The sequence below is a fragment of the Callithrix jacchus genome, chromosome 1 (assembly GCF_049354715.1).
Source record: "Callithrix jacchus isolate 240 chromosome 1, calJac240_pri, whole genome shotgun sequence".
NCBI classification, from domain to species: Eukaryota; Metazoa; Chordata; class Mammalia; order Primates; family Cebidae; genus Callithrix; species Callithrix jacchus.
The window spans coordinates 197557660-197576407 of NC_133502.1; the positions used below are offsets into that span (position 1 = coordinate 197557660).

Consider the following 18748-nt stretch of genomic DNA (forward strand, 5'->3'; position numbering starts at 1 on the left):
TTAGTTTGATTGATTATTATTTTAACCCTAATGGCATTTTGAGTATCTGTCCCAACTAATAGCAACTGTATCACTAATAAATCATTGAATTTTTACGACATGGTCTATTGAGCTGGCTTATGAAATATATTTTATTAATATCCCAGAATGTATTGAAACTGATACAAGTCAAACAACTGCTCATTTATTAAACTGTTTAAATGTCAGTTTTATACAAGAGTAATAATACAGGAAATATGTCCATTCAGGAGACATCAGTAGGCCATGGATACTCAAAATATTAGTTATCTTGGAAAAATATATTGTGGAAATAAAAGTCCAATTATATCATTTATTGCATTAAATAAATCTATATTGACGAACATAAATGTTGCACATTAGCAGATGCACTTTCTTGGAAACTTTTTAATTCTCTGGGATTGAGCTCAAGAGTACAGTGGAAATACAAAGCTTGCTTTCCTGGGCAGTTCCAGGCCCGGGAAGTCCTCGGAAACCTGGCTCTCAGTTTGCCTCATTTGAGGCTGAGGCTGTCTTCTGCACCAAAGGTTTTCGGGATGTCCTTTCCGGAGATTTTCTCTTCTGGAACATCTCCAGCGTCTGGATTCAGGTCACAGCTATTCCAGGTGCATAAGTGTTGCCTTTCATTTGTTCACCTGATGAGTACACAGCATGGATGCAGTCTGCATGCCAGGTGCTGCCCCTCGAGGACACTGTGGTGCACCAGACAGCTGTCATGGAGGTGACATGCTAGTGGTGGAGACAATGGGCAAAAGATGGATGAGACCATTCCCAGTAGGAATCTGTGCTAGGAAGGGACTCAAGCAAGCTTTTGGGGTGGGGAATGCCATGGGCAGGGATCCTTTAGATGGAAAAGACAGGAAGAATGGTAATAAGGAGACAGCCAAGTAAGAGGGCTATGGACACTGACTTCTAGGCAGAGGGAGCACCAGATGCAAAGACTCTCAGGTTAAGGCAAGTTTGGCTTGCTTACAAAAAAGAGTGAAAGCTAGTGGGGCAGGAGGCGTGCAATGGGTGAGGGAGGTGGGCACCAGATCATGAAGGGCTTTGCAGACCAAGAAAGAAGTTTGGGTTTAATTTTAGGTGAGATAGAAAGCCACTGGAGAGTTGAACTCAGGAGAGGGAGGTGGTCTGATTTCTGTTTTGCCTCACTAGGGTGCTGGGAGGAGAATGAATTGCGGAGTCTGGGCTGGCCATGGAGAAACAGGGAAGAGGCAGGTGCAGTCATTAAGCATGCAGCAAGGCGAAGGAAGAGAAGTCTATGCTTCAGGATGTTATGGAGGTCAAGTTGACAGGACATGCTGATAGACTGAATGTTGGGAGACAGAGAGAAAGCAGCCACGGATGCTCCCAGTCTTTGGTCTGAGCATCTGGTTGGGGTGGAGGAGGTTTCAGTCAGGAAGAGGCAGGGGGAAATGGTCCAGAGTTTGAGCACTGCCATCTTGCTCTGAAGCCTTGGATGGTTCTTACACCTTCTCTGGTCCTTGGCTTTCCCCCCTATAGTTGGCTGTAATAATGATGCTATCTTCACAGGATGTGCTGAGCATGAAGTGAGAGTCTCATGTGAGGTCGTCAGCACAGTGCCTGGCACATGGTTAAGTCCTAAATACTCCTTAGCTATAATATTAATACAAATACTATGGATACCCAATGGCAGCCTGGGAGATTATCAGAGGAGGGATAAGAACATAAACTTGGGAATCAAACAGATCTGGGTTTAAATCCCATTTCTTTGCTGTGGGAACCTGGGCAGGCATTCTCCCTCTCTGAGCTGGCATCATCTGTAAAATGGGAGGATCAAAGTTATGACCCCCCGCCAGGTAGTGTTGGTTTGTGAATTTGAATAAAACAGGCACTCAAGTTTCAGGCTCAGTGCCTGGTTCACCTCAAGTACTGGGAGTTATTAGAATTATTACCCAGTTTCCATTCACTTACCCAAATCCCAGGCAATTGCAATTCCTACAGAGCCAGCATGAGTTGCCAGGGGCCTCCCAAGTGGGTGGCTGTGGAGGGGGGTGTGAGCCTGGGATCTCCCTCTGGAGCCCAGCTAACTCACTGTGTGACCTTGGGTGAGCCCCTTACCCTCTCTGGCTCCTGTTGCCTCTGTGTGTAATGAGGAGGCTGGTCTGGTTAATCTCTAAGGTCTTTTTCAGAGCCTTAAAAAAAAATCGATGATTGTAAAGGTCTGTGATTAGTGAGAAACCATCTGCCTCAGGCGAAGACCAGACCCTCCCCAACCTTTTGGCGAGGGGGGGATGTGGAATAAAACAATAAGCAGACGGCTTAGCAAATTGCCATCTTATAGGCCTTAAAAATGCATATCTGCTTTTGTATCAGCCTTGATGGAAATTCTTATGCTATGGCGGCTGTCCCCGCCATCAATGCCTTAATTAGAAATTAGGACAGTCACATTGGCATAAATTAAATCAGACTAAAGATGATTAACAAAGTAATGCAAGAAATCATTAAATTAAACCATTGTGCCAAGTCCTCTGCTGATCTATCACAAATTTGGGCTGCTAATGAGGTCTTAATTAGTAAGTTAGGTCGAAATAATTCATGTCATTCACTTCAAAGACAGCCCTCTTTCTTTTCTTTTTTTTTCTCTTTTTGAATCCAGCCCCCAATGCAAATTTATCATGGAGTGGGTGGACGTTGCCCATAAATAGCAGCATTCCTTGGTTTATCAAAACCTGTTTGGCGTTGAATGTATTGGGAGGTCCATGCTGATGTTAGTTTAAGCTGAAGGGGCAGAAACGGGTCCTGTATCTTGATCCTAAGGTGACAGAACTCTGGAAAGACAGGCAACAGGTCTGAAGTTCATACTCTCAGGATGGAGATGGGAAAACGGAGGGCCTTGGATAGGAACTGTCAGAGACTGATTTGAGGGCAGAGTTGGGGGCCCAGGTATCCCCCCAAGTAAGAATCCATTCTTTCTAATTTTTGTGATATTTTCCCTTTGTTCAAAAAAAGCAAAGTATTTGGTAAAGTAGATATCATGTTTTCCATATTAATGGAGAGGAAGCTGAGCTCAGAGAAGGTGAATTGACTTGCCCAAGGTCACACACATCCAGTAAGAGGCAGAGCTGGAATCTGACTCTGATTCCTGAGTTTGAATGCTTAACTGCTGTGCTTTCTCGCCTCACCAAATAACCACCAAATAATCCCGAGTGGTGGGATGGGTGGACCCAAGGACATGTGGTAGGAATTTGTTGGAAAAGAGACTGGGGAAGGGCAAGCCAGCCCCAAAGATGAACATGATGACTTAGCATGGTTATAGAGCAGGATGAGACTCTTGGAAGGCTCAGGGCTTTGGAGTCAGGCATCTGGTTCTGCAAACTCCTAGCCGGGTGGTCTTAAGCTAATTGCTTAAGACCCTCTCTGAGCCTCAGTTTTTCTCACCCATAGTATGGGTGTAATTAATACCTTCCTGTGAGGAATTTGTGTGTTCAATGAGATCACATGAGAAATGTGCCATGTATTACAGTTGGTGTTTAATAAATATTACCTTCCCTCTGCTTCTCAGTGGTCCTCTAGTGATTCACTTAGTTTTTGCTGTGTAACAAACCACACGAAACTCCTCCATGGCTTAAACCAAGAACAACTTCTTTTACTTGGGAATCTGTGGTCTGTCAAGTTGAGCTGGGCTCAGTTGGGAGGTGGTTCTGCTGGTCCTGGGCTCACACAAGAGTTGGCCATCAGTTGCTGGACAGTGTGTGGTTCCACCACTGGGGTTGGCTGGCTGTTGACTGAGATTGCAGGTGTGACTGAGCTACATGTCTCTCATTATCCAGTAGGCTAGCATGGGCTTGCACTCTTGGTGGTGGAAGGGTTCCAAGCCCAGAAAAAGAGGGCAGGTTCCTTGGCAAAGACCTCTCGAGCTTCTCCCTCTGTCACATTGGTTAAAATCTCATTGATTGTCATAGCCTGAATAATGCACTCCCATCCCACACTCTGCAGATGTTCATGTCCTAATCCTCGGAATCTGTGAATGTGTTACCTTTGATGGCAAAAGCAACTTTGAAGATGTGTTTCAAAATCTTAAAATGGGAAGACTATCCTGAACTATGGTGGGCCCATTGATAGTATAACAAGTGTCTGTATAAGAAGCAGGCAGAGGCATACTACAGAAGAGGAGAAGGTGAAAGGATGATGAAAGCAGAGACTAGACCCGTGGGCTTTGAAGATGGAAAAAGAGGCCACAAGCCAAGGAATACAGGTAGCTCCCACAAACGGAAAAAGGCAAGGAAACAGATCCATACCCTAGAACCTCGAGAAGGAGAACTCTGCTAACACCTTGACTTTAGTCCTTGACTCATTTTGAACTTCTGAGCTTCAGAAATAAGAATACATTTGTGTCGTTTTCAGCCACCAAGTTTGTGGCCATTTGTTACAGTGGCCAACAGGAACACTGGCCAAGCCCACATTCAAGGGGCTCTGCCTCTTCCTGGCTGTGTGACCTTGGGCAAGTCAATTCACCTTCTCTGAGCTCAGCTTCCTCTTCATTAACATGGAAAACATGATATCTACTTTACTACTTTGCTTTTTGTGAACAAAGGGAAAATATCACAAAAATTAGGAAGAAGAATGGATTCTTATTTGGGATACCTGGGCCCCCAACTCTGCCTTAAACTCAGTCTCTGACACGTCCTTTCTGAGGCCCTCAGTTTTCCCATCTGTATCCTGAGAGTATGAACTTCAGACCTGTTTCCTGTCTTTCCACAGTTCTGTCTTTTAGCTTTTATTTTAGATAGAGGAAGCACATGTGCAGGTTTGTTATAGGAGTATACTGTCCCCAGGGAGTGAGCATAGTGCCCAATAGGTAGTTCTTTCGCCCTTGTCCCCACCCCTTCACTCCCTCTGCCTAGTAGTCCCTAATGTCTATTGTTGCCATCTTTAGCCCATGAGTACCCGATGTTTAGCTTAGAATAATGGCCTCCAGCTGTGTCGTGTTGCTGCAAAGTACATGATTTCATTTTTTATGGCTGCGTAGTATTCCATGGTGTATACGTGCTATGTGTTTTTTAATCCGATCCACTGTTGGTGGGCATGTGGGTTGATTTGATGCCTTTGCTATTATGAATATTACGGCAATGAGCATACAAGTCTTTTTGGTATGATGATCTATTTTCCTTTGGGTGGACACCCATAAATGGAAGTGCTGAGAACCTACCTTTTGATGAAAGGAGTCACAAAGTCACATTGCGAAGAGGATTGCATATAGGATGATAATAATTTTTGGTCATAGTTTGTAGTCTATCACATCTGAGATACTTCACCCCAGTAATTTAAAAAATAATAGTAATAACAATAATGATAATAATATATGTATATCTAGTGAGCACCTACTAGGAGCCAGGCAGTGCTAAGTGCATACCATACCTTATTTATTTATTTTTTTGTTCTGGTAAAATATACGCAACATAAAATGTATCATTTTGACCATTTTTAGACATACAGTTCAATGACATTAGGGACATGCAAAATGTCATGCAAACATCACCTATCCATTTCCAGAATATTTAATTGTCCGAAACAGAAACTCTGTCCCTTTTAAAATGGTAAGTCCATAGCCTCTAGTGCCCTCGATTCCAGAGGTCCCTAACCCCCAGGCCAAGGACGGGCACTGGTTGGTGGCCTGCTAGGAACTGGGCTGCACAGCAGGAGGTGAGTGGCAGTTAGTGAGCTTACTGCCTCAACTTTGCCTCCTGTCTGATCAGTGGTGGCATTAGCCTCTCATAGGAGCACCAGCCCTATTGTGAATTGTGCATATGAAGGAACTAGGTTGTATATTTTTTATGAGAACCTAATGCCTGATGATCTGAGGTGGAACCGGTTCATCCTGAAAGCTTTCTGCACCCCTACCCTGCCCATGTGGAAAAATTATCTTCCATGAAACAAAAAGGTTTCACCCAACCAGGTATTGCTGCTCTATTCCACTTTCTCTCTGAATTTGCCTATCCTAGGTACTGCCTATAAGTGGGGTCATCAGTATTTGTACTTTGGTGTCTGGCATCTTTCCCTTAGCACCATGTCTTCAAGATTCATTCATCATGTAGCATGTATCAGAATTTAATCCTTACAGCAATCCCCCAAGGCAACAGAGACTCAGAGAGGCACCAACGCGGACTGGTCCAGCCCCACACAGATGCTAAGAGGGGTGGGGTGGCCTGAACTCGGATCTCTTGGACTGTGAGGAGTAGGAGTGTGCTGGTCACTTTTCATTTCTCCATCCTGCTGCCCAGGACGTGTGCTAAGCCTTCCTGGTTTCAGTACCCACAGCCCAATGACGGCTCGATAAGGCAGCCCCTCCCCCGACAAAGCCATCCATTTATTTCCCACTCTGAGCTCCCCACCCAGCCAGAGCCAAAACAATGACTTTTTCATCGATTCTGCTTCAATTAATTAAAAAATCCATCCAACCACTCCACAGCTTGATAGACTTTGAGGATTCAGAAGGAAATAAATAAATTAGTCCTGAACAATGAGGGTGGAAGCGAAATGACTGGGGGTGGGGGGATGGCAGATGGGGAGGCTCTGATCCTGGGTCCAGCTCTGTGCTGCTGCTACTTGCAGAACCTATAGGAGGCCTGGGGGCCCCCACAGACCCTCCGCAGAGGAACAAGGGCCCCAGACTTGGTGGTTGTATTAATAGTAATATTTTAAACAATAGATATCTTTACTGGGCATTACTTGCTGATGGGCATTTTATATAAATTTTCTCGTTAACCCCTCACAACAGGTCTCTGAGCCAGTTGAGGAAACAAGCTCAGAGAGGCTGGGCTACTTGTCTGAGCCCACACAGCTAGAATCCATCCGGGAAAAATTCTGTTTCTTAATCCTTTCGTGCCCCTCTTTTGGGGTGGATTTTCTGACTTGTCCAGTGTTGGGCTATGAGGGAAAAGGGCATGGGGTAGGATTCTGTGCCTGGCAGGGAGTCTAGGGCATTGTCTCTAAGAGGGGAGTGCTTGAATATAGAACTCCTGGGATGTTCTTTAGACCTGGAAGATATCTTTTTTTTTTTTTGAGACAGAGTCTTGCTCTGTTGCCAGGTGCCAGGCTGGAGTGCAGTGGCGTGATCTCGGCTCACCGCAACCTCCGCCTCCCGGATTCAAGCAATTCTCCTGCCTCAGCCTCCTGAGTAGCTGGGACTATAGGCGCATGCCAACACGCCCAGCTAATTTTTGTATTTTTAGTAGAGACAGGGTTTCACCATGTTGGTCAGGATGCTCAATCTCTTGACCTCATGATCCACCCGCTGTGGCCTCCCAAAGTGCTAGGATTACAGGCATGAGCCACTGTACACAGCCAGCCTAGAAGAGATCTTACCGATCATTTGCTTTGATGGCTTTCAGTCTAGTTTCAATTTGCAAAATCTAATGTTGAAGTGAAATCATATGTAATTTTGCCACATAAGGGAAAAACAGAAAGTAACAAACACACGGAGATGCTTGGTTGAGTAGCATCAGTATTAGCAGAATAATAACTGCCTTGCATTGCCGGAGCTGACTACTGGCCCACTGTTAAATATTCAGAAGTTTTGGAAGCAAGTTATGCTATTGGCTTGAAATAAGTTATAGTGAAAGTACTTACACCACAGAAAGTGGCAAGCGCTACAAATCAGTACTCCTCCCCACTCCTGAGAGCTGTTTTTCTAGCATCCCACTGACAATAACCATTTAATGAACATTTGCTGAATGTCAGACCCTGCGCTTAGCACATTAGTAAAAAATACCATTTGGCCAGGCGCGGTGGCTCATGCCTGTAATCCCAGCACTTTGGGAGGCTGAGGTGGGCGGATCACCTGAGGTCAGGAGTTTGAGACCAGCCTGGTCTACATAGTGACTACTGTGTAGTCACTAAAAAATACAAAAAATTAGCCAGGTGTGGTGGTGCATGCCTATAATCCCAGCTACTCAGGAGGCTGAGGTAGGAGACTCACTTGAAAGCAGGAGGCAGAGGTTGCAGTGAGCTGAAATCACGCCATTGCACTCCAGCCTGGGAAACGGAGTGAGGCTCTGTCCCCCTCCACACCAAAACAACAACAACAAACAAACAAATAGAAAAACACTTAAATTAAATCACTTTGTAAGGAAGATACTTTTAATATCCCCATCTCTCATATGGGAACATTGAGGCTTGGGGAGGTGTATATGGCCACTTACACAAAATTAACAGCTGGTAAATGTTAGTGCGTGCCTCATTCAAACTCCTCATTCTGTCTCAAGTACCATGAAGTGTTTTTTAAACATTACAGAATCCCAGAGAGAAGAACTGGAAAAACAGCTCTCAGGATCACACAGGGCACACAGTGAGTTGGGCGAAGGGCTGGAACCAGGACCGTACAACTTGATCTAGATTAGAAGGAAGGAGGTGGAGATGTTTTCAGTGGGAACCTAGAGATAGAGAGGAACTGGGGCTCTGTCACAATTTCCCTACCCTTCTGCCTCCTATTTGAAAATGTGGGAAAATCTGTCCACTAGACAGTCACAAACTTCTATTCTGCCTGGGAACATTCAGTGGCCTCATCTCCCTGGCAGGATGGACAGCAGGTGTCCTCAGCTCTCAGGAATGCAAAGATAGCAGCCACCTTGTATGGTTCTATTCAATTAAATGCCTGGCTTCTCGCAGGCCAGAGAGGGCAGCCCTGACAACCAAGCTAGGATGGGGAAGGGAAACTTCTCCCAGCAGGGTGTCCTCACCTGTTCTGAGCCCTGCAACCTGCAGAAAGACAGGAGTGGAAACCAGGGAGGGAAGGGCAGGCCTAGGGTTTTCTCTCACTCCTCTCCTGCTGCCTTCTTATTTCTGTAGCTTTATGATAAAGGTGTGAACACTGGGCAGGAGACACAGGGAGTCCTGAAAAGCTGGGAGTCCAGTCAGGGCGTGCACACAGGGTTGGGAAAAAGCTTGATTTGTATTTTGCAATTGATCACATCTGAGAATGCCTCCTCTTGCTCCAGGAACCAGTCTGAGAGGCTGCAGCCACAGTTCTAGGCATCTATCTGAGATCATGCCTGAGGCTCATGTCCCGTGGAGATCCCAGGTAGAAAGCTTGAACACCTCAGCCAGTCAATCCCTTCTGAGCCTTCGGCTGATGCAGGAGTTGTCCCAGGACACAGCAGGTAACCGGCCATGAATAAAAGAGGCTCGTGTATATCAAATATGTACTATATGATCTATATGATGCCAACGTAGTGATCGGGCTCTCATTACATCTTCTCAAAGAAAGATCTCCACTTTACAGATAGGGAACACTGAGGCTCAGGGAGGGCAAGCATCTCTTCTTAGTTCACACAGCCAAAAAGTAGCTGAACTCAGAATCCGAGCTCTAAAAGGTAGACATGTATATTTTTTTATTTTTCTAGAGCAGTGCTGTCCAATACAAATGTAATGAAAGCCACATCTGTAATTTAAGCTTTTCTATTTTTGTTGTTAATTCTTTTATTAATTAAATTTTCTATTTAATGCTCACCATTTGGGTGAGGGGTACACCAAAAGCCCAGACATCACCACTATGCAATATACGTATGTAAGAAATCGGCACTTGTACTCTCTCTGTATAAAATTTAAAAAAAATTCTAGCAGCTTCATTAAAAAAGCTTGACAAGTAACAGGTGAAATGAATTTTAATAATGTATTTAATGTAACCAATACATCAAAATTATCATTTCAATATGTAATCAATAGGAACGATGATGAATGTGATGTTTCCGTTTTTTTTTTTTCATTCTAAGGATGTTTTACACTGGAACTTATAGCACAGCTCCCTTCCGGTGAGCTACCTTTCGGGCGCTCAGAAGCTACCGTAGCTTACAGCTACTGTATCAGACAGTGCAGCTCTATAAATGAGGACATGTGCTCGGAAGGTAAAGCAAAAGAGTGTTTCTCACATTCTCTCTTCCTCTCTTTCTCCTTTTCCTCTTTGTGATACCTTATAGCTGTGTCACTAGCTAAGAAGTAATATTGTAATAGCACATTGCTTCTTACGTGTCAGAATCACCTCTGGGCTGTGGTCCAGGACCTGTCTTATTAAGGATCACACCAGCCCTTGGAAGGAAATATTACCACCCCCCTATTTTGCAGTTGAGAGAACCGAGGCTCAGAGACGGGAAATACTGCCTCAAATCATATTGTGTGTAACATGTCAGAGCCAGTGTATCATCTCCAGGGCCCCTGATGCCACGTTGCAATTCTTAACCGCTAAGCCTGGTCAGTGGTTAACTTCCATCCTTAATCCTGGCCCCTTCCATTCACTCCCCTGAGCTCAAAGCCACAGGAAGAGGCTGCCTGGAGTCTTCTAACCATGCCTGTGGAAAGTAGATGGCCAAGCCTGGTGCAGTGGCTCATGCCTATAATTCCAACACTTTGGGAGGCCGAGGCAGGCGGATCACATGAGGTCAGGAGTTCGAGACCAGCCTGACCAACATGGCAAAACCCTGTCTCTACTAAAAATATGGAAAAAAAAGTCAGGTGGGCATGGTGGCAGGTGTCTGTAATCCCAGATACTCGGGAGGCTGAGACAGGAGCATCTCTTGAACACGGGAAGCAGAGGCTGCAGTGAGCTGAGATAGCACCGTTGTACTCCAGCCTGGGGAACAAGACTGAAATTCCATCTCAAAGAAAGTAGATGGCCATTTGTATGTTGTCTTAGAAGAAATGTCTGTTTCAGGTCCTTTGCCTATTTTATAATTGGGTTATTTGTCCCTTTTTGCTACTAAGTTGTATGAATTTCTTATTTATTTTGGATATTAACCTCTTATCTGGAGACCTATTATACAGCAGAGAGCCTATAGACAGGTGCTAGCTGAATACTACAGCAGAGTGCCTATAGCTAACAATATTGTATTGTATACTTAAAATTTGCTAAGAGGGTAGATCATAAGTTAACTGCTCTGGATAATATAAATGACACAGGAGGAAATTTCAGGAGATGATGGATATACCTAAGGCCTTGATGGCGGTGATGGTTTCACCAGTGTATACTTATTCCCAAACGAATCTAGTTGTAAAATTAAATAGGTGCAAGTTTTTATGTGTCAGTCATGTCTCAATGAAGTGATTTTAAAAATAAATAAACCTTAAAAGTTTTTAAAGAAATAAAAAAACACACATACAAATAAATACATTAAATATGCCAAAAAAAAAACAAAAATGAATGGGCCTGCTCTGACTTCCCGAGGTGGCTGTGGTTCCCAGGGGCCAGTGGCGTTGTAAATGCTGAGATTCATACGTCTGTGCCATGTTCCTCCAGCTGGGATGCAACTTGGGAATTGGTGTGCTCTGGAGTCACAAGACCTGGAACAGATCTCTGCCTTTGCAATTCTGGGCAGTGTGGCCTTGAGCAAGTCACCTCACCTCTCTGGGCCACAGTTTCCTTGTGTCTGACAGTGGTCTCTAGACTTCCCTTGTTATGAGATAGAGGCTACCATGGAGTAGCTTGTTCCTCCTTCACCCCATTTTATGGGTGGAAAAGCTGAGGCCCAGAGGTCAGGAGGCTTAGCTGTGGTCCCCAAGGAAGGAGTGACAAAATTGGGACTGAATTGAGGCCTCCTAGGCACAAGCATCTTATTTCCACAAGACTCCCCAGCCCTGGACAGCTCGGAAGAAAGATGCGTGCATCTTGCCTGACACCCAAACTGCCATTGGTCAAACATTCCCTGACTCTCACCAGCCTCAGCTCCTCAGCTGGGCCCTGAGACTGACAACCCACAATTCCTACTCATATTAGCTGAGATGGGCCACCTGCCAAAAAAAGATTTATCTGGGGCTTGGAACAAGTGAGAAAAAGAGGCAGACGCAGAGAGCTGCTCAGAGATGCCACAGGTCTAGTTTCCTCAGTGGGGCCATCGAGGGGTTGGCCCACCTGCTGGGCCTTGTTTCAGTTTGTCTGTTTTTAATCCTCCCCCTGAAAACAAGCAGTGTCAAGTGAGAAGTGTGAGTTTCTGTGCACTCCATCAAAGGTGGCTATTGAGCACGGAGATACCACAGAGGCTTAGGTTCATCCAGTGGACAGCAAATGGACTAAGTCTACAATAAATGTATCCATTCATTCACTCCTTCATTTAATCATCCAACAAGCATTTAGAACGACTGATCTCTGGGCAAAAGGCCAGGCCCTATGCTAAGATTCAAAGATAAATAAAACTTGGGCTCTCATCTTCAAGGTTCACTGTCTCCATGACAAACATGGTGCCATGGGTCAATTGGAGCTGTGCTAGTTGACCGGATATGTGTACAACAAACTATGTCAGTGAAGGGGTGAAGGGGAGGCTTCCCAGCTGAAAGGCCATTTGACTTGGGCTCTGAGGATTGAGTAGGAGTTCATTAGGCAGGGATGGACATTGTAGGCAGTGGGAATAACATGAATGATGTAGGAGAGAAATGATGTATCCAGAGGTGAAGTGTTATTTGACTAACGTGGGGTATCTGAAAGCATAAATCTGTGTGTGTATGAGTGGGCGGTAGGGGTTGTAGTGGGATGGAAAGCTAAAAAGGTAGAATGAGACAAATTAACAAGATCCTTGAATGGCACACCCTAGACAGTAAATTTTACTCAGCTGGCACAGGAAAATGCAGCAGAGATTTTTATGTAAGAAAAAATGGCATCCATGCATTTTTAAAAGGATCTATGCAGCAGGGATTTTGCCCCCTTCAGGGTCTTATGGAGAACTAAGTGGATAAGATAGACTGTACTTCTTACCCTAGAAAGTATAGCTAGCTGGGACTCTTGAGCTCTGAGACTCAGGTTAAGTCCTGCCTCTTCTAGGTATCCTTCCCTGATCACGCCTTCTCTGGATGCTTAGCTGGTAAGAGCATTGGGATGTCATCTGCACCTGGATTTAAATTCTAGACCAATGTTAAGCCAGCTCTGCTCTCTGAAGAAGGCATCTCATCCCTAGGACTCTTACTTTCCTCTTCTCAGAAAGGAACATGATAGTGACTAGAATATTACCCTGGCAGGACTGTTCTGAAAATCAAATGAGATCATGGATGGGGAGGTGCCTGATGCTGGGTCTCAGTCCCTGGCAAGTGGGGCCAGGAAATGAGTCTGTAGAGTCTTTCCCTGAACACTCAAATTGGATGCTCTGAAAGTTTCTGTCCCAATCCCCCTCCCTCCCAGAGATACTCACTCTGACACTAACAGTTAGTTTTATTTCTAGAATGGAGGATCAGGGACAAAACGAACCCTCTTAGTTCCAGGAGTGCCCATAAATTATGGGAAGATGAGAATATTTTAATACAAACCAAAGAATCTCAAGTACAAAGAACTGCTCTGAGAACGTGTTTTCTTCCCCCTTCCTCCCCCTTCCAATTCCCTTGATATTTGGAGCTAAGAAGACTCCTCAGGGAATTTATAACAAGTAGAATATTTAAGGGTAGGGAGCCAGAGGTCTCTTTGACGTTCACTTTTCAGGGAAGTCACCTCAGAGTGTCTGGTACATGCATGAGTGGCATAAAAGGAAGGCTGTGCATAGAGAAGGGGAGAATATGCCAAGAATTGTCAATTATGCAAAAAAAATTGCTTGTCCAAAAGAGTGATGTGTCTGGCTTTATTCCCCAGATGGAATTCAGCTTTCTGGGCAAGGTCTTTGCCAGACTGTGAGATTTTCTGGAAGTGCCTGTGGCATGGCTCTTCTGCCTCACCTGTGATGGCAGGTAACGTGGTCAGCTGGGGGGTCACTTTCCACGTGCTCCATCAGAGGCAGCCTTAGGATTTGTGCTTTGACCTGTCTCAAAGAGATCCTGCTATTCTGATTCCTTTGGTTGGGTGACAGTTTCCACGAGGGACCTGAATTGGCGATGTGTGATGCCCAGTGCCATGCGTGAGAGAAAAATCGATTCAATGGATGCATCAGTTATGTATCGGCACAGTGAATGCTGCATAACAAACAGCAATGTAAGCTCAAGAGCATATAACAATGATTGCTTTTTCCTTTGGCTCAGAGGTCAGCTGGGTGGTTTTACCGATCTGAGCCAGGCTTGTGTAATCCCAGCTGGGCCTGCTCATGCAAGGTGTTGGGTTGGGTAGAGCTGGCTGGTCTAGGATAGCCTCACTTGCATGTGCTGTGGTTGACTAGCTGTTGGCAGGGGTGATGGAGGTGACTAGACCCTGGTCTTGTGTCGGCCAACAGGCTAGCCTGGACTTCTTTGCATGGGAGCTTGCAGGGTTCTGCAAGAGGAAGTGAAAGCTTGCTAAGACCCAGCTGCAGAACTGGCCTGATGTCACTTCTGCAACATTCTGTTGGCCAAGGCAAATCACATGGCCAGCCCAGATTCTAGCATTCTGTTGGCCAAGGCAAATCACATGGCCAGCCCATATTCTAGCATTCTGTTGGCCAAGGCAAATCACATGGCCAGCCCATATTCTAGCATTCTGTTGGCCAAGGCAAATCACATGGCCAGCCCATATTCTAGCATTCTGTTGGCCAAGGCAAATCACATGGCCAGCCCATATTCTAGCATTCTGTTGGCCAAGGCAAATCACATGGCCAGCCCATATTCTAGCATTCTGTTGGCCAAGGCAAATCACATGGCAAGCCCATATTCTAGCATTCTGTTGGCCAAGGCAAATCACATGGCCAGCCCATATTCTAGCATTCTGTTGGCCAAGGCAAATCACATGTTCAGCCCAGATTCTAGAGGTGATGAAGAGTCTCCATCCTTTGATGGGCAGAGCTTCGAAGTCACATTGCAATGGGCATGGGTATAGGAAAGGGCAGATCATTGGGACTTTTTTTACAGTCTGTCTACTGCAATGGATAAACAGAAGTAGTTAGTTTCACTTACAAGTACTACTAGCACCTCTGTGTCGAGTCCTCTGCTGGCTGCTGGCGGAGGTGGTGAATATGAGTCCCATTCTGAGGGCAAGAAACAGATGTAGAGATGGATGATTGTGACCCAGTGTCAGTGCTGTAATGGGGACAGCTCTGGCAGTGGTGGGAGCCCAGAGGCCCACACACTTCCTGGAAGTCAGGGAAGGCTTCCTGGAGGAGGTCACTCCTGATCTGAGTCTTGACATTTGAGTGGGAGCTCACATTTGAAGGAGGTGCCAAGAGGGATGAAGGGAGGAGGAGAAACCAGTCCAAGAGGAGGAAGCGGTGAGTGTGCAAACGTACGCACATGAGAGGGACCTGTCATAGGGAGAGGCCAGGGCATACAGCAAGGGACAAGGCCTGGCTTAGTTTAGGGTACAATGTCCCTTGGAATTAGGAGGTTGTTGGCGTCAGCTATTCACCACACCCAGAGCAGGCTTTTGAAAGATGATCTGATAAAGGGGCAAGGGAAATGATAAGCAGAGCATTATTAATAATAATGAAACCCCTCCAGGTACCCACCTCCCCCAAATACTAAGCATCAGCTGCCAGCCAGCTCTTGTGCTGTGAGCTGGGGTCTCAAAACAGATATAGTCCCTGCTCCCAAAAAACTTACCAGTCTCAGAGACGTGCTTCAGCTGCTCAGCTTTCCAGGGACTGCAGGAAAAGCTAGGAGCAGCTGTTGATGGCCGCTAACCCATAGTCCTACCACACCCCACCCTGCGGATTCCATCACTCTGCAGGTCCCATCATCCTGCTTCCTTCCCTTCTCTGGGATTAGATATACCTGAACTTGTTGTGGTTCTCTCTGTTTACTTTGTCCCCTCCAGATAACTCTGCGAGGCACCTCCTGAGATGCTGGGTTCCATCAAAGTGGCTACCATGTCTTTTTGTCCTTCACCTTCGTTTCTTTAGTACCCGACTCAGCATGTGGGCATAATGGGTGCCCAATCTGTCTTGGCAGAGTCATGGACAGGCCAGCTCCCTGCAAAATGCTGAGCAAGCCATGTGCTCTTTCTGAGCCTCTGTTTGCACATCTGTAATTCGGGGACATGGTACAGCAGCCAATTCTGCCTCTAGTTTCTGAGCTCCTGCTCGCAGCTGGATCCTGATAGGAGAGATTCTGACCCATGGATTTTCTTGCCTATGGGCAATGTCAGAATCCTCCACCTTCTAGGGCACGAGGATGGATTCTGGAGAAATGGACATAAAGCAGGTGGCAAGAAACTTACAAAGGGGAGATGTTTCTATCTGACTTCACATTTCCCATCAGCGGGGCTTTTCAAAACCTTCTCCATCCCGAGGGGCGTGCCCACATTTACCTGTGCTCATGGAGGAAGGTGGCGTACAAACCCACACCTGGAGTTATTTTTCCAGTGTGACTGACCCTCCGCACCCGTCTAAGTGAGGCTGGCATGGAAGCAGTCACCTTGCAGGCAGGATTCATTCTTATCTTTGCCTGGGTGCTTTTTTTTTTTTTTTTTTTGAGACGAAGTCTCACTCTTTTTGCCCAGGCTGTAGTGCAATGGCATGATATCGGCTCACTGCAACCTCTGCCTCCTGGGTTCAAGTGATTCTCCTGCCTCAGCCTCCCAAGTAGCTGGGATTACAGGCACCTGCCACCATGTCTGGCTAATTTTTGTATTTTTAGTACAAAATTCACCACATTAGCTAGGCTGGTCTCGAACTCCTGATCTCAGGCGATCTGCCCACCTCGGCCTCCCAAAATGCTGGGATTACAGGCATTAGCCACTGTGCCCAGCCACCTGGGTGCTTTTTAAAAGGATGCCAGACACCCACTTCCATTTTCCCCTCTGGAGCTCTGTTTCTGAGTCTCTTTTATTTGAACACAGGGAAACTAGCTGAATGTAAAGCCATCAAAATCAAAGTGTCCCAAGATGTCCGATTGGCCCAAATTGGCCAGAAAATGAGTATTTCCAGGCTTCCAGGATGGTCTGTTTGTCCCCAAATCCTGAAACCTCACCCCTTCCTTCCCCAGGAAAAGGAAGGAGCAGCTGCCTCAAATTGCTCCCCCAAATTCCTAGCCTGGCAGTGGTTAAAATGTGATCCCTTTTATTCGAGTAATAGAGACGAAGTTCCCGGGCCTTCGAGAAGCATCAATCCAGAGATTTATTAACCAATTTAAAATACTATTGTCTTTCACTTCAGAGCAAGATTGAGGGGTGTTGTTGTAGGAATGTAAAGTCAGAGTGACTGAGCCTCAGAGCCAGGAGGGGTCTGTACCTGGGACTCAATAGATATTCATGAACATTCCCGTATTTAGTGAAGGAAATAACTTAATACCGACAGTGCGATGGAATAATAGCTATTTCCTGGCTGACTTGCAGGCCTCAGAAAATGAGATTGCAGTGGCTTCATTTTTCTTGTCTTTTCCTGCACTCCCTGCCAGAGAAGGAGCCGCCGCTGGGATTCTCTCTGCATTTGCAATGAGCTGGGGCCCGCAGCCCCCACCCAGGCCTGGCGACTCCCTTATCACCCCTTCTATTTGCTGTGACCTTGGCCTTGGCTTCATGGAGAGGTCATCCTATGTCCTGTTTCGCTGTACAGATAACTGGAAAAGTAGATCAACCTTTATTCAGGTGGAGGGGCAGACAGACTGGTTTATTTGAGGATGGTTTTGACATTCATTCACTCATTCATTCATTCATTCATTCAATATTCGCTGGGGGTCTACCTATCACACTTTGAATGCTGAGGACACAAACATGAATACTTTCCAGTCCTTCTCTGTTGCAGCTTGGTCCATTGAAGGAGCCCGCAGTACAGCATTTCAGGGACCCCTGGAGCTGTTCACACAAGGCTTAGAAAGCATCAGAAAAAAGTGAGATCTTGATACTTAGAAAGATAGAAGATCAGGAATGACATCGCAGGGACATGCCTCTTCGAAGCTGTCAGGGTCTGATTCATCAAGAGGCCACCTGCCGAGCATTTTACCAGCTTCGTCTTGTTTGGATCTCATAGCAACTTCATGATGCGTGCTCTGTCGCTCTGCCCATTTTATAGGTGAGGAAACAAGGCTCAGCCAGATGCCCTGACTTTGCCAAGGTCAAGCAGTCACAAGGCAGCCAGGTCAGCATTTGGGCCTGTGCTTGTTGGATTCTGATTCCGGGCTCCGGAGGGCCTCTGTGTCCTGCTGGTCTTTGCCCAGGTGACAGGTGTGGGGAGGGTATTTCCGCAGTGAGCACAGCCTGGGTAAAAGCACAGAGATATAGAATGGTCGACCTGATGCTTTGGGGGGCTGTAAGCAGTTTGCTTTTGGGTTGATGGCAAGATGGGAGTGGGTGCTAGGGCAGGGGTGAGTGGAAACCCGGGTAGAGAGTGGTGCAGAGGGCCATCCTGAGGAGTCGGGACCTGAACCGGGACAAAAGGGGAGCTAATGAATGATTTCAGCCTGGAGACAGGGAAGGCTCTATGCACAACGTCGTCTGTTTGGCCCTCCAGACTGATCTCTATCCTCCACCATCCCGCCCTGAGCCCAGGAAACTGACCTGTGTGGACCGGGTCAGCAGGTTCCTTCTGGCTTTGGCTGGGTTGTGCCATTGAAGATACCCAGCAGGAGATCAGAGGAGAGGGAGAGGAAGGGCACAATTTCATCCCCTGGTTTCCTGGGCTGGCTGTGGCCTTTGACCAAAGGCCACCAAAGTGCTCTCGCCCCACTCTCCCTCCTTCTAGGTTATGGTAACCTCCCTCTCCCCTCATTCAGGCCGAAGCTGGGGAAGTAGCTCAGCTGCTTCCAGCCAAGGTTACCTACATTCCACCCACACCTTTGGAATGAGTCCCTTTGTAAATAAATGCTCCTCAATTGACCTTAACTTGAGAGAGCCACCCATTTCTTTCCAACCCACACAGCTCCTTTGGACCATCTTACATGCAAGTCAGAAATCCCGAGATCAAGG

The 18748-nt window shown here is 46.2% G+C and overlaps 1 long non-coding RNA gene across 7 annotated transcripts in view; it reads left to right on the top strand.

The window, feature by feature from the left end:
- The window catches only part of LOC118146308 (uncharacterized), a 221145-nt gene that overhangs the window by 110791 nt on the left and 91606 nt on the right, over positions 1–18748 (top strand). For all 7 annotated transcript variants that reach the window (XR_013522029.1, XR_013522028.1, XR_013522034.1 and 4 more), the window contains 3 exons: positions 8276–8329; positions 8979–9140; positions 9753–9884. This is a non-coding gene — a long non-coding RNA (uncharacterized LOC118146308). The remainder of the gene's footprint in view (positions 1–8275; positions 8330–8978; positions 9141–9752; positions 9885–18748) is intronic.